A 17,645-nucleotide genomic window follows, 5' to 3' on the forward strand; every position below is an offset into this window, starting at 1 on the left:
ATGCTCCTGATCCCAGGAATGAGTGGGTTAACTAATGATGAGCATTTGACGGCACTGTGCCTGTACTCGCTGGAGTTTAGAAGAATGAGGGGGGACCTTATTGAAACGAACCGAATAGGGAAAGGCTTAGATCGAGTGGATGTGGAGAGGGTGCTTCCACTAGTGGGTGAGTCTAGGACCAGAGGTCATAGCCTCAGAATTAAAGGACATTCCTTTAGGAAGGAGATGAGAAGGAATTTTTTAGTCAGAGGGGTGTTGAATCTGTGGAATCCTTTGCCACATTTGGCAAGCTGGACTAATATCCAAGTCAATGGATATTTTTTAAAGCCTAGATAGATTCTTGATTAGTATGGATGTCAGGGGTTGTGGGGAGAAGGCAGGGGTTGGGAGGGAGAGATGAGGTTAGGAGGGAGAGACAGCTAGTCCGTGATTGATTGGCGAAGCAGACCTGATGGGCTGAATGGCCTAATTCTGCTCCTATCACTTATGACCTTGTGGCAATGTCCTCCTTGAGGTATTACAAGAATTAAATGAAAAAGCTCATTGAGATTCTTGGTAAGCACGCACGCAATCTGCATAAATTTACAGGACTACCTGCGAGTGATTGAAGGTATTTATTCACAAAATGCTGGAGTAACTTCTGAAGACTTCCCCCTTATCCTTAAGCTGTGACCCCTTGTTCTGGACTTCCCCAACATCGGGAACAATCTTCCTGCATCTAGCCTGTCCAACCCCTTAAGAATTTTGTCCCGTCTGAAGAAGGGTCTCGACCCGAAACGTCACCCATTCCTTCTCTCCCGAGATGCTGCCTGTCCTGCTGAGTTACTCCAGCATTTTGTGAATAAATACCTTCGATTTGTACCAGCATCTGCAGTTATCTTCTTACAGTGATTGAAGGTAAATGGCACAGGTTGCTCCATCTTTCAGGGGCTTGGATGAATGGCCCTGCCAGCTGCAACAGTGGTGATTACAGCCCAGGTTCTGACAGAAACACTCGCTCTGCCTTACATGCTTGTGTCAGTGATCCACAACCTGCCAGCAATGAAGTATAAGCTGATATGTTTATCACACATGGAAGTAATTAGACTGGCATTGTTCAATAAGTTCGCCACATGTGGCAGAATGAGAATCTAACTTTTGCAGATCGTACATTGACCGGCGAAAAGCATAAGTGACTCAAGCCATTGTATTGTGTTATTGTGTTGTAACCGTTGCGTGGATTATTAACGCTCATTTCATCGCATACAGTTCAAATAAACATTTTTAACGTATGCATCATTTCACTCCTGCCATCGGGAAGAGGATTTCGGAGCCTGAAAACTGTAACGTCCAGGTTCAGGAACAGCTTCGTCCCTGCAACCATCGGGCTATTAAACACCACAACTTCCAAATAAGCTCTGACACTACATAGACTTAGGGGCATTGGTTTTGCCTTTTTGCACTTTTATTGTTTAGTTTTAGTTTCCTTTAGTTGAGAGATACCACACGGAAACAGGCCCTTTGGCCCACCGGGTCCGCGCCGACCAGCGACCCCCACATATTAACTCTATCCTACACCCACGAGGGACAATTTTTTACATTTACCAAGCCAATTAATCTACAAACCTGTACGTCTTTGGAGTGTGGGAGGAAACCGAAGATCACGGAGAAAACCCACGCAGGTCACGGGGAGAACGTACAAACTCTGTACAGACAGCACCTGTAGCTGGGATCGAACCCGGGTCTGCAAGCGCTGTAAGGCAGCAACTCTACCGCTGTGCCACCGCGCTGGTTGTCTGGTTTCTGGTTCCTAAAGATGTGCAGGCTTGTAGATTAATTGGTCTCTGTAAACACAAAACTGCCCAGATTGTGTGTATGAAGTGCATGGGAGAATGGGATAACATGGAGCCAGTGTGAACGGGTCGTCAATGGGCGCCACGGACTGCCATAATAATTTGGTAAGATGAAAAGGGAAGCGCAAACGGCATTTTTTTTGACATAGCTTTTACTGTATTTTCGTGATTTCGGTGTTAAACTGGATTGTTGCATAAATGAAAAGGCAGTGTGGAATCCATTAGAACATTGGACTGACTAATGGTATAATTGCACCCCACCATCTCTTAAAAGTGAGGCCAGCATTGATGGGCACACCAACAGGCAACAGAAGGTCAAAGAGCAGGAGGCATCTAGGTTTGTAAGGGTGCTGGGGATCTGGTTCGGGAAGACTGAGGCATGTAACAAAAATTGGCTGGAGCGGATAGCCAAGGTGGGGAAGAAGCTGGAGCTGTGGAAGCAGCGCTCCCTCTCCATCACGGGAAAAAATCTGGTCATCAGGTGTGAGGTGCTCTCGGGGCTGCTGTACTTGGCGCAAGTGTGGCCCGTCCCTCCCTCCTACGCCAAGGGGATCACCCGGGCCGTCTTCCACTTCATCTGGGGGTCGGCGATGGACCGGGTGCGACGAGCCACAATGCACAAGTCGGCAGACAACGGGGGTAAAGACGTGCCCAACGTCGCCCTCATCCTGATGGCCACCTTCGTGTGTGGCTGCATCAGGCGGAGCGTAGAGCCAAGGCACGTGGGCACCAAGTGCCATTACCTGCTGAAGTTCTACCTGTCCCCGGTGTTGCGAAGGATGGGCCTGGCGCAGATGCCACGCAATGTGCCAGTCAGCTGGACAATGCCGAACCATCTGTCGTTTGTGGAAAGGTTCTTCCGGACCAACACCTTTGACCACAAGTCCATCGGGCAGTGGTCAGCATGGAACGTCCTGCAGGCACTGCAGGGGAATGACTCCATGGATCCTGTGACGTGGTTCCCAGAGCAGACTGCCCAGCTTGTCTGGCAAAATGCCTCATCGCCAGAACTAACCGACAAGCACCAAGACCTGGCTTGGCTGGCGGTGAGGGGAGCCCTCTCAGTCAGATCCTTCCTGCACCGCCGGAACCTCACTACCGGCGCACGCTGCCTTCGGGACGGCTGCTACGGAGAGGAGATGGTGGCCCACCTCTTCACAGAGTGTGGATTTGCCAAGACAGTCTGGAGAGGTCTGCAGGGGTCCCTGTCACGATTCATTCCGAGCAGCTCCGTCACAGAGGACTCTGTGCTCTACGGACTGTTCCCAGGGACGCATTCCGAGACTGACATCGAGTGCTGCTGGAAGGTCATCAACTCGGTGAAAGACGCTCTTTGGTCTGCCCGATCCTTGTTGACCTCCCAGCGGAGCGAGCTGTCCGTCAAGGAATGTTGCCGACTGGCCCGCTGCAGACTGCAGGAGTACGTGCTGAGGGACGCACTGAAGCTTGGTGCAGCCAACGCTAAGGCCCTGTGGGGGAGGAGCACAGTCTAGGGTCCTTCCGCTGCTGGACATGGGGGGGCAGGGTGTGGTGGAGAGAGACGCCCCTCCAAATAAGGGATACTGGGTAAATGTCTGTAAATGTAAGTAAATGTCTAAGTGAATGCCTGTATCGAATGTAACCTCCGGAAATGTCGGATGGGCTTGTTAAAAAAGATGTTTTGTAAATGATATTTGTTACTTGAATAAAGTATTTTTTGATATAAATAGTGTGTGTAGGATAGTTTTAATGTGCGGGGATCGCTGGGCGGCGCAGACCCGGTGGGCCGAAGGGCCTGTTTCCGCGATGTATCTCTAAATCTCTAAATCTAAAAACCTGCGTGGGTTTTCTCTGAGATCTTCAGTTTCCTCCCACACTCCAAAGACGTACAGGTTTGTAGGTTAATTGGCTTGGTAAATGTAAAAATTGTCCCTAGTGTGTGTAGGATAGTGTTAACGTGCGGGGATCACTGGTCGGCGCGGACCCAGTGGGCCGAAATGGCCGGTTTCCGCTCTGTATCTCTAAACTAAATCCTGTCATAATCTTTGGTTTGATTCACCCCTGCCGTGGGGAAGAAGGTACAGGAGCCTGAAAACGGTAACGTCCAGGTTCAGGAACAGCCTCTTCCTGAAGATAGACACAAAAAGCTGGAGCAACTCAGCGGGACAGGCAGCATCACTGGAGAGAAGGAATGGGTGACGTTTCGGGTCGAGACCCTTCATCAGACCCGTTTCAACCCGAAACGTTACCGATTCCTTCTCTCCAGAGATGCTGGACCGCTTTCTGGAATAGGTTATGGCACCGTTCCTGCATTGTACATATTTTAAACTCTGAATAACATTTATTTTGATTTTGTTTTTAAAGATTCTGAATAAGGGGTCCCAACCAGAAACATCACCCATCCATGTTCTCCTGAGATGCTGCCTGCCCGGCTGAGTTACTCCAGCAGTAGAAACAACGAATTGCAGGTGCTGGTTAATGGGCACAGAGTGCTGGGGTAACTCGGCAGGTCGGGCAGCAGCTCTGGAGGACATGGAACGCAGAGCTGCGGGTGATTCAGAGCGAGGGTCTGCTGGTGCCAGGCTCATGGTGGCCAGAGTGGAACGCAAGGTACGGAAGGAGAACTGATGGGTCTGAAGAAGGGTCTTGACCCAAAACGTCACTATCCATGTTCTCCAGAGATGCTGTCTGACTCACTCCAGCACTTTGTGTCAAATCTCTGGTTCGTTTTATTGAGAGGCAACAATCCAGCAATTATACTGACAGAAACAAAGTATTACTGACAACCTGTGGATTAAAACAAAACACAGTCTGTGTTAATACTGATCTGATCTGATCAGTCTGAAGAAGGGTCTCGACCCGAAACGTCACCCATTCCTTCTCTCCTGAGATGCTGCCTGACCAGCTGAGTTACTCCAGCATTTTGTGAATAAATACCTTCTGATCTGATCGAAGGTATTTATTCACAAAATGCTGGAGTAACTCAGCGGGTCAGGCAGTGTCTCAGGAGAGAAGGAATGGGTGGCGTTTCGGGTCGAGACCCTTCTTCAGACTGAATCTGATCTGATCATTTCAATGTTACAAACTTTGATGTCGGCAACAGGTGACTAATTGTTCTATTAATAGTGGTAGATTTAGTTTAGAGATGCTGCGTGGAAACAGGCCCTTCGGCCCACCGAGTCCGCACCGACCAGCGATCCCCATACACCAGCTCTATCCAACACACTAGGGACAATTTACAATTTTTACCAAAGCCAAATAACCTACAAATCTGTATGTCCTTGGAGTGTGGGAGGAAAGTGGAGCACAGGCAGAAAACCCACGCAGGTCACAGGGAGAACATACAAACTCCGTACAGACAGCACCCGGAGTCAGGATCGAACCGGGGTCTCTTGCGCTGTAAGGCAGAAACTCTACCGCTGCGCCACTGTGCAACCCTAGATATTTAAGCAAACATCATTTGTTTACTTTTACCAGTACTCTGTAAGAAGTTAATCAACTAAAATAAGCAGGTTTTAACTGATATAGGAACAATTTCTCTATCTCTAATAGAGAGTATTAGACCGTCTAACTGTATCTCTAAATCTAAATCTAAAAAATTAAAAATAATTGGTCACAATGTCTGGTTTTTGACCATGTCTGAAAACAGTAACGTCCAGGTTCAGGAACAGCCTCTTCCTGAAGATAGACACAAAAAGCTGGAGAAACTCAGCGGGACAGGCAGGATCTCTGGAGAGAAGGAATGGGTGACGTTTCGGGTGGAGTCCCTTCATCAGACCCGTTTCGACCCGAAACGTTACCGATTCCTTCTCTCCAAAGATGCTTTTTGGTTTTTGTTTGACTGCACTGAATGAGTTGGCTGAAACTTGAAACGAATGGGATTGACATTTTTTTAAATTTATTCATCCACATCTTCACCAAGTTGCTATTTAATCTCCTTTCCCCAAACCTCCATACCATAAGGGGTTCGCTGATGACAATTGCTTCCGAATGTTGGCATGAACTCAGCTTCAGCGCAAGTGGATGGGGTACTTAGCTCAGTAACCTGGATACAAAATCAGTTCAGATGCTTCATACATTTGAGTGATGTTCGCATGTGATGTCGGAATGATCTCATTCAGATGAGCCAGTCGGAGGCTTGCAGTCAGATGACCCACACCCTGGAAGACGCTATGTACCAAGGGCTAAGTCTGCATAATTTATGGTATTTTGATGTCCCACAGAGCAGCAGGAATGAGATTGAATTTCATTGAGAACTGATTCTGTTCATTCAGATATGACATGTAAACGAAACCAGCTTGCGGGTTGACAACTGGCCTTGTTTCACCGGCATATATATATATATATATATTCCACAGATATATATATATATATCTCACTCCTTCTGGAAAGATGGGAAGAACACATGTTGGAGGCTTCCGAGAGATTATGGAGTCCAGTGAACATCAGAGGTTTCATTGTCGCTGCACAGTTGGAGGGGGCGTCTCTCAGATGTGACGTTGACACAGAGGTCTGTCTGCTCTGCAGGTGCATGTATGAGGCCCGATGGTGGTTTTGAAAGAAGAAGAAGGGGAGGCAGTCCCCATGCCCTGACCATTGCTCATCCTCAACCAGCATCACAGATCATCCTGTTAGCACGCTGCTGTTTAGTTTAGTTTAGAGATTGCGATGCGGAATCAGGCCCTTCAGCCCATCGAGTCCGCGCCGATCAGCGATCCCCGTTCGCTAACATTATCCGGCACACACTAGGGACAATATACAATTTAAAAAAAAACTAAGACCATAAGTGATAGGAGTACAATTAGGCTATTCAGCCCATCAAGTCTGCTCCGCCATTCAATCATGGCTGATCTATCTCTCCCTCCTAACCCCATTCTCCTGCCTTCTCCCCATAACCTCTGACACCCGTACTAATCTCCGCCTTAAATATATCCACTACCTTGACCTACGCAGCCATCTGTGGCAATGAATTCCACAGATTCACCACCCTCTGACCAAAGAAATTCCTTCATATCTCCTTTCTAAAGGTAGTCATTCAAAAGTAAGCCAATAGCTGCAACATGGTTTGTGTTGTCAGCTGCTAAATATTGTAAAGGTTTTTTTGTAACAGCCTTAGCTTGTGCTGTCACATAAACTAGTGTAGGAAGGAACTACAGATGCTGGTTTAAACCGAAGATAGACACAAAAAGCTGGGGTAACTCAGCGGGACAGGCAGCATCTCTGGAGAGAAGGGAGGGGTGACATTTCGGGTCGAGACCCTTCCATTGGGCAGCGACAATCAACTGCCTCGTGCGGAGATTCTGAATTAGGTACAGAACGGTGCCGACACGAAATGTCGCCTGTCCATTCTCTTCACGGATGCTGCCTGACCCGCTGAGCCCCTCCAGGATGAGAGGAGATCTTATCGAAACGTATAAGATTATTAAGGGGTCGGACACGTTAGAGGCAGGAAACATGTTCCCAATGTTGGGGGAGTCCAGAACAAGGGGCCACAGTTTAAGAATAAGGGGTAGGTCATTTAGAACTGAGATGAGGAAAAACCTTTTCAGTCAGAGAGTTGTGAATCTGTGGAATTCTCTGCCTCAGAAGGCAGTGGAGGCCAATTCTCTGAATGCATTCAAGAGAGAGCTGGATAGAGCTCTTAAGGATAGCGGAGTCAGGGGGTATGGGGAGAAGGCAGGAACGGGGTACTGATTGAGAATGATCTGCCATGATCACATTGAATGGCGGTGCTGGCTCGAAGGGCCGAATGGCCTCCTCCTGCACCTATTGTCTATTGTCTATCTGTAGAAGTTGGTGAGGGTTGTTGGGGACACCCCAAACTTCCTAAGCCTTCTTGGAAAGTAGAGGTCCGTTCCCTGCCAGGAATGATGTACTTTTATTACCACTTTTATAGGGGAGCACTCGAAAGAGAAAAAAAAATATCCCCTTTGCTTTACAGTACAGCCGTGACTCCATCCACTGAATTGGAGAAGAGGTGTTGGTGATCATTTTAACTCAATCCTTTGCAATTCATTCTTCTGAAATGTCACCCCACCTCACTCAATCCCAAACCACTTCAAGGTTACTTTCAGGTTTTCCTTAAGCCTAGAAAGATAACTTCCGCTTTCCATTTCCTGCACCTGTACGCCTTCAGGTGGCTAACTCCAATGCCAGCAACGTTGTGTATTCAGGTATGTCCCCCTATCGTCAGGTTTTATCTTGCATCTGGACCATTCGGGAAGCTTCTAAATGTTGACCTCTGTCACAGAAGCCAAGAGGTGGGCGTGTGGTGTTGAGACAGTTGCCATTCCTGGACATGGAACGTAGATCAGCACAGCACGAGAACATGTCAAAGGTAGACAAAAAAAGCTGGAGTAACTCAGCGGCTCAGACAGCATCTCTGGAGAGAAGGAATAGTCGACCTTGACGCGAAACGTCACCTATTCCTTTTCTTCAGAGATGCAGGCTGACCCGCTGAATTAATCCAACTTTTTGTGTCTATTTTTGGTTTAAACCAGCATCTGCAGTTCCTTCCTACACAAGAACCGACGCTTTGCCCTAGATGTCTGTGCAGAACTTGATGCCAAAACCATCATTTATCTAGCTGCACATAACCCATGTCCTTCCATTCCCTCATGCCTATCCGAAAGTCTTTTAAATGGCGTTAACAAAACTGCTTCAAACAATGCGGTGCATTTCTAGGCATCGCCACCCTCCGTGCAAAAAAAAACTTGCTGCCTACCTCCCCTTTAAACCTTTCCCCTCGCGCCTTCAAACTATGCTCTCCAGTATCTTTAGATTTTTAGATTTAGAGATACAGCGCGGAAACAGGCCCTTCGGCCCACCGAGTCCACGCGATCCCCGCACATTAACACTATCCTACATGCACTAGGGACAATTTTTACATTTTACCCAGTCAATTAACCTACAAACCTGTACGTCTTTGGAGTGTGGGAGGAAACCGAAGATCTCGGAGAAAACCCACGCAGGTCACGGGGAGAACGTACAAACTCCGTACAGACGGCGCCCGTAGTCAGGATCGAACCTCAGTCTCCGGCGGCGCTGCATTCGCTGTAAGGCAGCAACTCTACCGCTGCGCCACTAGGATTTTTCCATCCGAGGGAAAAGGGTTCTGACTGTCTACCCTATCTATGCTTCTCATAATTTTATACATTTCTACCAGGTCTCCCTGTAACCTCCGGTGTTCTGGAGAAAAAAAATCCAAATATGTCCAAACTCTCCCTGTAGTTAATACCCCACTAATCCAAACATCATTCCGATAAACTTCCTCTGCACTCTTTCCAAAGCCTCCGTATCCTTCCTGTAATGGACAGCCCAGAACTGTACGCCAGATTCCAAGTGCGGCCTTAACCAAAGACCGATAAAGCTGCACCCTGACTTCCTGACTCTGATGTGCAGGAAAGAACTGCAGATGTTGGTTTACACTGAAGATAGACACAAAATGATGGAATCAGTCAACGGGACTTGCAGAATCTCTGGTCAGAAGGAATGGGTGAAAAAGGGTCCCGACCCGAAACGTCACCCATTTCTTCTCTCCAGAGATGCTGCCTGTCCCGCTGAGTTACTCCAGCATTCTGTGTCTAATTTCCTGACTCCTATACTCAATGCCCCGACCTATGCAAGCAAGCAAGCATATGGTATGCCTTCTTTACCACTCGAAGGGGTTGTGTTCTACATCACCTCACAGTTCTACAGACGACAATGCACACACAAGAGGATCATTAACAAAATTAAAGACCATTGATAGTGTGAATAGAAGCTAAAGTAAGGGACAGAGAATAGAATAGAATGAAAGAGATCGGCATCTTTGCGCTGAGTTATTATTTCTTCAGATTATCATACAGCATGCAGCAACAACAAAAACCCTGGGGGGCAGCGATGAATTCAGAGTCTTGCACACGTCAAAATTTCAACTGTTCTGTTAGTCACAAAACAGGTAGGGAGGCGCGGCGGAGGGCAGCATGGTGGTGCGGCGGTGGAGTTGCTGCCTTACAGCCCTTGCAGCGCCAGAGACCCGGGTTCAGTCCCGACTACGGGTGCCGTCTGTACGGAGTTTGTACGATCTCCCCGTGACCCGCGTGGGTTTTAGACAATAGACAATAGACAATAGGTGCAGGAGTAGGCCATTCAGCCCTTCGAGCCAGCACCGCCATTCAATGCGATCATGGCTGATCACTCTCAATCAGTACCCCGTTCCTGCCTTCTCCCCATACCCCCTCACTCCGCTATCCTTAAGAGCTCTATCCAGCTCTCTCTTGAAAGCATCCAACGAACTGGCCTCCACTGCCTTCTGAGGCAGAGAATTCCACACCTTCACCACTCTCTGACTGAAAAAGTTCTTCCTCATCTCCGTTCTAAATGGCCTACCCCTTATTCTTAAACTGTGGCCCCTTGTTCTGGACTCCCCCAACATTGGGAACATGATTCCTGCCTCTAATGTGTCCAATCCCCTAATTATCTTATATGTTTCAATAAGATCCCCCCTCATCCTTCTAAATTCCAGTGTATACAAGCCCAATCGCTCCAGCCTTTCAACATACGACAGTCCCGCCATTCCGGGAATTAACCTAGTGAACCTACGCTGCACGCCCTCCATAGCAAGAATATCCTTCCTCAAATTTGGAGACCAAAACTGCACACAGTACTCCAGGTGCGGTCTCACCAGGGCCCGGTACAACTGTAGAAGGACCTCTTTGCTCCTATTCTCCGAGATCTTCAATCTCCACCCACACTCCAAAGACTTACAGGTTTGTAGGTTAATTGGCTTATTATAAGTGTAGATTGTCCCCAGTGTGCGTTAGTGTGCGGGGATCGTTTGTCGGTGCGGACTCGGTGGGCCGAAGGGCCTGTTTCCGCGCTGTATCTCTAAACTAAACTAAACTAAGCTAAAATTACCGAGCTGGTTTAATGCAAAGGCTCTTCATTTACAAGGGGTGGCGATGCAGGTCGTGATTTTGGCTGAAGAGCTATAAGATTCATAGGAGTATGATCTCTTTGACTGCTCCATCTTCTCAACTCTTCCTACTCTTCCTAAGATTTCCTGACGTATTGGCAGATGTACACTCTTCCACACTGAGAGTTGGGCTGGTCTTTAAACCAGTTTGGTTAACAGGGTAGTCTTCTGTTATATGAATATATATATATTCTGAAGAAGCGTCTCGACCCAAAATGTCACCCATTCCTTCTGTCCAGAGATGCTGCCTGACCCGCTGAGTTACTCCAGCTTTTTGTTTCTATTTTCAGTTTAAACTAGCATCTGCAGTTCCTTCCAACACACGCACGCATACATACACCGATCAGCCAAAACATTATGACCACTGATAGGTGAAGTGAAGAACATTGGTTATCTTGTTACAATGGCACCTGTCAATGGGTGGGATATATTAGGCAGCAAGTGAACAGTCAGTTCTTGAAGTTGATGTGTTGGATGCAGGAGAAATGGGCAGGAGTAAAGACCTGAGCGACTTTGACAAGGGCCAAATTGTTATGGCCAGACGACTGGGTCAGAGCATCTCTGAAACGGCAAGGCTTGTGGGGTGCTCCCGGTCAGCAGTGGTGAGTGCCTACTGACAGTGGTCCGAGGAGGGACAAACCACAAACCAGCGACAGGGTGTTGGGCACCCAAGGCTCATCGATTCGCGAGGGCAACGAAGGCTATCCCGTCTGGTCCAAACCGACAGTGGGAAGACGACAAGCCAGTGGAGGGAGTGTGATGCTCTGGGCAATGTTCTGCTGGGAAACCCTGGGACCAGCCATTCATGTGGACGTCAATTTGACACGTGTCACCTACCTAAACATCGTTGCAGATCAGGTACACCCCTTCGTGGCAATGGTATTCCCTGATGGCAGTGGCCTCTTTCAGCAGGATAATGCGCCCTGCCACACTGCACACGTTGTTCGGGAATGGTTTGAGGAACATGATGAAGTGTTCACGGTGTTGCCCCGGCCTCCAAATTCTCCAGATCTCAATCCGATTGAGCATCTGTGGGATGTACAGGATCGACAAGTCCGATCCACGGCGGCTCCACCTCGCAACTTACAGGACTTGAAGGATCTGCTGCTCATGTTTTTGTGTCAGATACCACAGGACACCTTCAGGGGTCTTGTAGAGAGTCCATGCCTCGGCGGGTCGGCGCTGTTTTGGCGGCACACGGAAAACCAACAGCATATTAGCAACAGCAACAGCAGCCAACGGCGGCACGGTGGCGCAGCGGTCGAGTTGCTGCCTTACAGCAAATGCAGCGCCGGAGACTCAGGTTCGATCCTGACTGCGGGCGCCGTCTGTACGGAGTTTGTACGTTCTCCCCGTGACCTGCGTGGGTTTTCTCCGAGATCTTTGGTTTCGTCCCACACTCCAAAGACGTACAGGTATGTAGGTTAATTGGCTGGGCAAATGTAAAAATTGTCCCTAGTATGTGTAGGATAGTGTTAATGTGCGGGGATCACTGGGCGGCGCAGACTCGGTGGGCCGAAGGGCCTGTTTCCACGCTGTATCTCTAAATCTAAAAAAATCCAAAAAAATCTAAATCTATTAGGTAGGTGGTCATAATGTCTTGGCTGAGCGGTGTATATATATATATATATATATATATATATATATATATATATGTGGGTCTCTGATGATGCTGGCTGCCTTTTTGAGGCAGTGACCCCGGCAAATCGCTCCGCTGGTGGGGAGGTGGGCCCACCTCTGCCGAGTTGGTAGACCTGTACTCTGTCCTTGAGTGCGGCCCCCAAACCCTGTGGTCTGGGATGGCTCTGATCCCCGCTCTGTCTGTGGTGGGTGGATGGAGAGGCTGAGGGTAACGAGGAGAGATGCACCCATTGTTCCTGGTCCACGAGTGGCACTTTAACCTGTTCGTTGCCAAGTTATTTTTTTACACCATTGGCCATGACCCGAGTATACTCGTGGGTGGCACTGAACAGGTTAAAGACAAAGACCTTCCCCTTGCAATTCCCGTTGTAGGGCACAATGACTCTAAACACTGTAGAGTTGCTGACTTACAGCGCTTTCAGCGCTGGACACCCGGGTTCAATCCCGACTACGGGTGCTTGCCTGTATAGAGTTTGTACGTTCTCGCCGTGACCGCGTGGGTTTTCTCCCGAGATCTTCGCTTTCCTCCCACATTCCCATACACAGACATACAGGTTTGTCGGTTAATTGGCTTGGTATAAGTGTAAATTGCTCCTAGTGTGTGGTGTGTAGGATGGCGTTAGTGTGCGGGGATCACTGGTTGGCACAGACTTCGTGGGCCGAAGGACCTGTTTCTGCGCTGTATCTCTAAACTGGTCAAACTAAACTGAACAAACTAAACAAACGCAGGCTCGGCGATTGCTTCACTCAACACCTGCGCTCGGTCCGCGTTAACCAACCTGATCTCCCGGTGGCCGAGCATCTCAACTCCCCCTCCCATTCCCAGTCTGACCTTTCTGTCATGGGCCTCCTCCAGTGCCATAGTGAGGCCCACCGGAAATTGGACGAACAGCACCTCATATTTCGCCTGGGCAGCTTGCAGCCCAGCGGCATGAACATCGACTTCTCCAACTTTAGATAGTTCCTCTGTCCCTCTCTTCCCCTCCCCTTCCCAGATCTCCCTCTATCTTCCTGTCTCCACCTATATCCTTCCTTTGTCCCGCCCCCCCCTGACATCAGTCTGAAGAAGGGTCTCGACCCGAAACGTCGCCCATTCCTTCTCTCCCAAGATGCTGCCTGACCTGCTGAGTTACTCCAACATTTTGTGAATAGATACCTTCGATTTGTACCAGCATCTGCAGTTATTTTCTTAAACTAAACTGAAAGGCAATAGACTTATCATGTGAATGAGTGAAAGAAGTACCAGTATTAATAAAGCCAGTTTACTTATCTTTTTAACTGCCTTCTCTACTGGTAAAGTATTTGTGTATACAGGTCTCTTCATTCAGCTTCTGCCCATCTCCGCCATTTGTTTATGGCTCCCTGAAGTTTGTAGCTATTCTCATTGTTACATTTCTGAATTATGTGCATTCTGTAACCTTTACATTTGTCCACGGATATGGCCCATCAATGTACAACAAATTGATTAGTTATCTTAACACTGACCGCAAGGGAGGTGAAGTCTGTATTCCTCTCCAGTCTGTGAAGCAAATGCTCGCCACGTTATCTAGTCTCTGTCCCTTACTTGAGCTTCTATTCACACTATCAATGGTCTTTAATTTTGTTAATGATCCTCTTGTCAAGTGTCTCTTGTGAGACCAGGTGCACAACATTGGTGACACCATCCTCCTCAGTGCTTTTCATCGCATGGAATATTGAACAGCGTAACACAAGAACAGGCCTTTTGGCTCGCAATGTCCGCAATGAACTTGATGCCAAGTTAAATGAATCTCCTCGGCCCGCATGGAATCCACACCCCCCCAATCCCTGCCTATCCAAAACCATCCTAAATGCCACTGTGGTATCTGCCTCCACCACCACCCCTGGAAGCACGTTCCAGCCACCCGCCACCCTCTGTGCTAAAAAGCCTGTCCGCACATCTATATACTAAAACTCTTGTTTGTTTGTTTGTTCCTGAACTACAGCCAAAACGGTACACGATAGCGCGACAATTTTAGGCCCACCTTACTCACCGTCGTCCCTTTGGTGCTAATGGAAGAAGTTTCATTGAAATCGGTGTTATATTTTTTAAGTTATTCACATATTGATGTTAAAATCTATCTCCTAGGGAGGGAGAGGGAGGGAGGGGGTGGAGGGAAGGGGGGGGAAGGGGGGAGGAGGAAGGATAAGCGGGGGTTGAGGGGGATGGAGTGGGGGGAGGGGAAGGAGGGGTGAGGGAGGGGGAGAGGAGGGATGGGGTGGGGGTGAGGGGTGGGGAGGGGGGAATGGGGGAGAGGGGAGGGGGGAGGAGGGAGGAGGAAGGATAAGCAGGGGTTGAGGGGGATGGAGTGGGGGGAGGGGAAGGAGGGGTGAGGGAGGGGGAGAGGAGGGATGGGGTGAGGGGGGGTGGGGAGGGGCAGGGAGGGGGAGAGGAGTGATGGGGTGAGGGTGGAGAGGTGTGGGGTAGTGGTGGGGAGGGAGAGGAGGGATGGGGGTTAGGGTGGAGGGGTGTGGGGTAGTGGTGGGGAGGGGGGAGGGGTGTGGAGGGGGGAAGGGGGGAGAGGGGAGGGGGGAGGAGAGGTTTGATGCAGGAGAGGTTTGAGCCCAACGGGTCCACTTGGTCTAGTCTACTTTAAACCTTGCCCTTCTCACCTTAAAGCTGTGTCTTTAGAATGTCTTTGATATTTCCAATCTGGGAAAAAGTTCTGACCTTCCATCCTGGCAATAGGTCTACAGAGCCTCGCGGCTTGACCGGTGGTCAATGAGGGCGCGGGGGGACTGCCCTTGAGGGAGGGGAGGGGGATAAACAATGAGCAACGGAGGACCTGGCGTGGGAGGACCACCATGAGAGAGGGGGAGAGGGGGGGGGGAGAACAATGGAGGAGCCGGCCGATGTACTTTGTAACTTTGTCAGCACCGTTTACGTGACGACGCGGCAAATTTCACTCCGACTTGTCACTTCGGACAATAAAATATTCCATTCCATTCCCCTATCGCTGCCTGTTGGAATTTTATAAACATCTATCAGGTCTCCCCTTAAACATCATCAATGATTATTTATTCAAATGCACGTCGCTTTGGAAATGACACTTCACGTTTCCCCACATTAATGTCTGTTTCCTTGCAACATTCAGATGTTAAACGTGGTTCTGCTGATTTGGCATTACTCTTGCCTGCACCTTGTAGATAAGATCAAAATTGTCATCAAATTGGGGCTTTTTCTCCCCTGTTTGAAATGTACTGCAGTTTTTATGTCGTGGATGTTCCTCCACAGGGCAACGGAAATTGGAACATATTTCTAAATGATGTATTTGGAGATAAAGCAGATCGATCTCTATTAAATAGGCAAGTCAAGGACAAACAGAAATGGCTTTTGATAATACAACCCGATCCTTGGTTTCACGAGGAAATGGGCGAAGGCACTAAATGGTGCTTTAACAAATGATGGGAAGAGAGTCCGGAGTCATATGTGACTCTGCCATATGTCCCAGATAGAATAATGAAATTCTTGCGTGCAGCAACACAACAACATGTGCAAAAATAATACTCTGCAAAACAATTTAATAAATGAGAAAAATAGCTAAGTGTGTCTATATATATATATATATATATATACTAGACAAAGTGGACCCGTTGGGCCCAAACCTCTCCTGCATTGGTGCAGCACCCTGTTCTTCCCCCCCTTCCCTCTCTCCTCAACCCCCTCTCCCCTCTCCCTTCTCCCCCACTCCCCCCTCCCTCCCTCCTCCCCTCCCCCTCCCCTCCTTTTAAACTTTAAAATGTGAATAACTTAAAAAATATGACACCGATTTCAATAAAACTACTTGCATTATCACTAAAGTGACAATGGTGAGTAAGGTGGGCCTAAAATTGTCACGCTATCGTGTGCCGTTTTGGCTGAGGTTCAGTCACAAACAAGATAACAAACGAGAGTTTTAGTATATAGATCTATATATATATTATATATATATATAGATGGACATACTCGGATATACAACAGCCGGAAACAGGCCCTTTCGGCCCACCAAGTCCGCGCCGCCCAGCGATCCCCGTACATTAACACTATCCTACACCCACTAGGGACAATTTTTTTTTACATGTACCCAGCCAATTAACCTACATACCTGTACGTCTTTGGAGTGTGGGAGGAAACCGAAGATCTCGGAGAAAACCCACGCAGGTCACGGGGAGAACGTACAAACTCCTTACAGTGCAGCACCCGTAGTCAGGATCGAACCTGAGTCTCCGGCGCTGCATTCGCTGTAAAGATGCCACTTTATATATAAATGTATATATATTATACACACACATCTGCACACATATAAAAACAAGCCAACAATAATAGTGCAAAAAGATAAACCCAATGCCTCCCAGCGTATGTAGTGCCAGAGCTTATTTAGAAGTTATACTGTGTAATAGCCTGATGGCTGTAGGAGCTGTTCCTGACAGTTTTCAGGCTTCCTATATTTTCTTTCCGATGTCAGGGTGTGGCCAGGGTTGTGCGGGTCTCTGATGATGCTGGCTGCCTTTTTCTGGCAGCGACTCCTGTAAATCCCTTCGATGTTGGGGAGGTCAGAACTCGTGATGGACTGGGCAGTGTTCACAACCTTTTACAGTCTTCTTCATTCCCGAGGGTCCAAGTTTCCGCACCAGGCCGGGATGCAACCAGTCGCTATGCTCTCCAGCATATATCTGTAAAGATACATTGTTCATTCGTAGGTTCTGAATGTTGTAGGTCTGATAGCGAAATATCTCTTTCTCATTATCTCACTTACCGTACGGACAAACTCAGTTAATGTGCTCTTTAAGAGCGGTGTTAAGAGGTACGATGCCACTTTGTCACGCTGAGATAGTGCGTCTCTTGTTTTTGTTCCTTACAGTGGAAAGGGTACAAAATTTGCCCTAAGCCTCTTTGGCTTCGTCTTCACTGCATGTTCTCTCAGACACTGAAATATTAACACAGATAAGCGAGCTCACAGATCTCTCACTAGGTTCACCGAAGCATTCATCGCGGTTCTTTGTTTTGTAATTAGTGAGTGCCTATTGTCTGATCTCCTACGGAAATAGACATTTATTTCCCCACTGCACAAGAGCAGTTCAACGTTAGATCGATGATGGACACAAAATGCTGGAGTAACTCAGCGGGGCAGGCAGCATCTCTGGAGAGATGAAATGGGTCACCTTTCGTGTTGAGACCCTTCTTCAGAGCCTATAGAAGGGTCTCGACCCAAAACGTCACCCATTCCTTCTCTCCAGAG

At 48.3% G+C, this 17,645-nt stretch overlaps 1 protein-coding gene across 5 annotated transcripts in view; it reads left to right on the forward strand.

Moving 5' to 3' along the window:
* Nucleotides 1-17,645, forward strand: part of LOC144612030 (ephrin type-A receptor 5-like) — a 317,322-nt gene that overhangs the window by 49,318 nt on the left and 250,359 nt on the right. The gene's annotated exons all lie outside the window — the stretch shown is intronic.

This window comes from Rhinoraja longicauda, chromosome 3, assembly GCF_053455715.1.
Source record: "Rhinoraja longicauda isolate Sanriku21f chromosome 3, sRhiLon1.1, whole genome shotgun sequence".
In the NCBI taxonomy this organism is placed as follows: domain Eukaryota; kingdom Metazoa; phylum Chordata; class Chondrichthyes; order Rajiformes; family Arhynchobatidae; genus Rhinoraja; species Rhinoraja longicauda.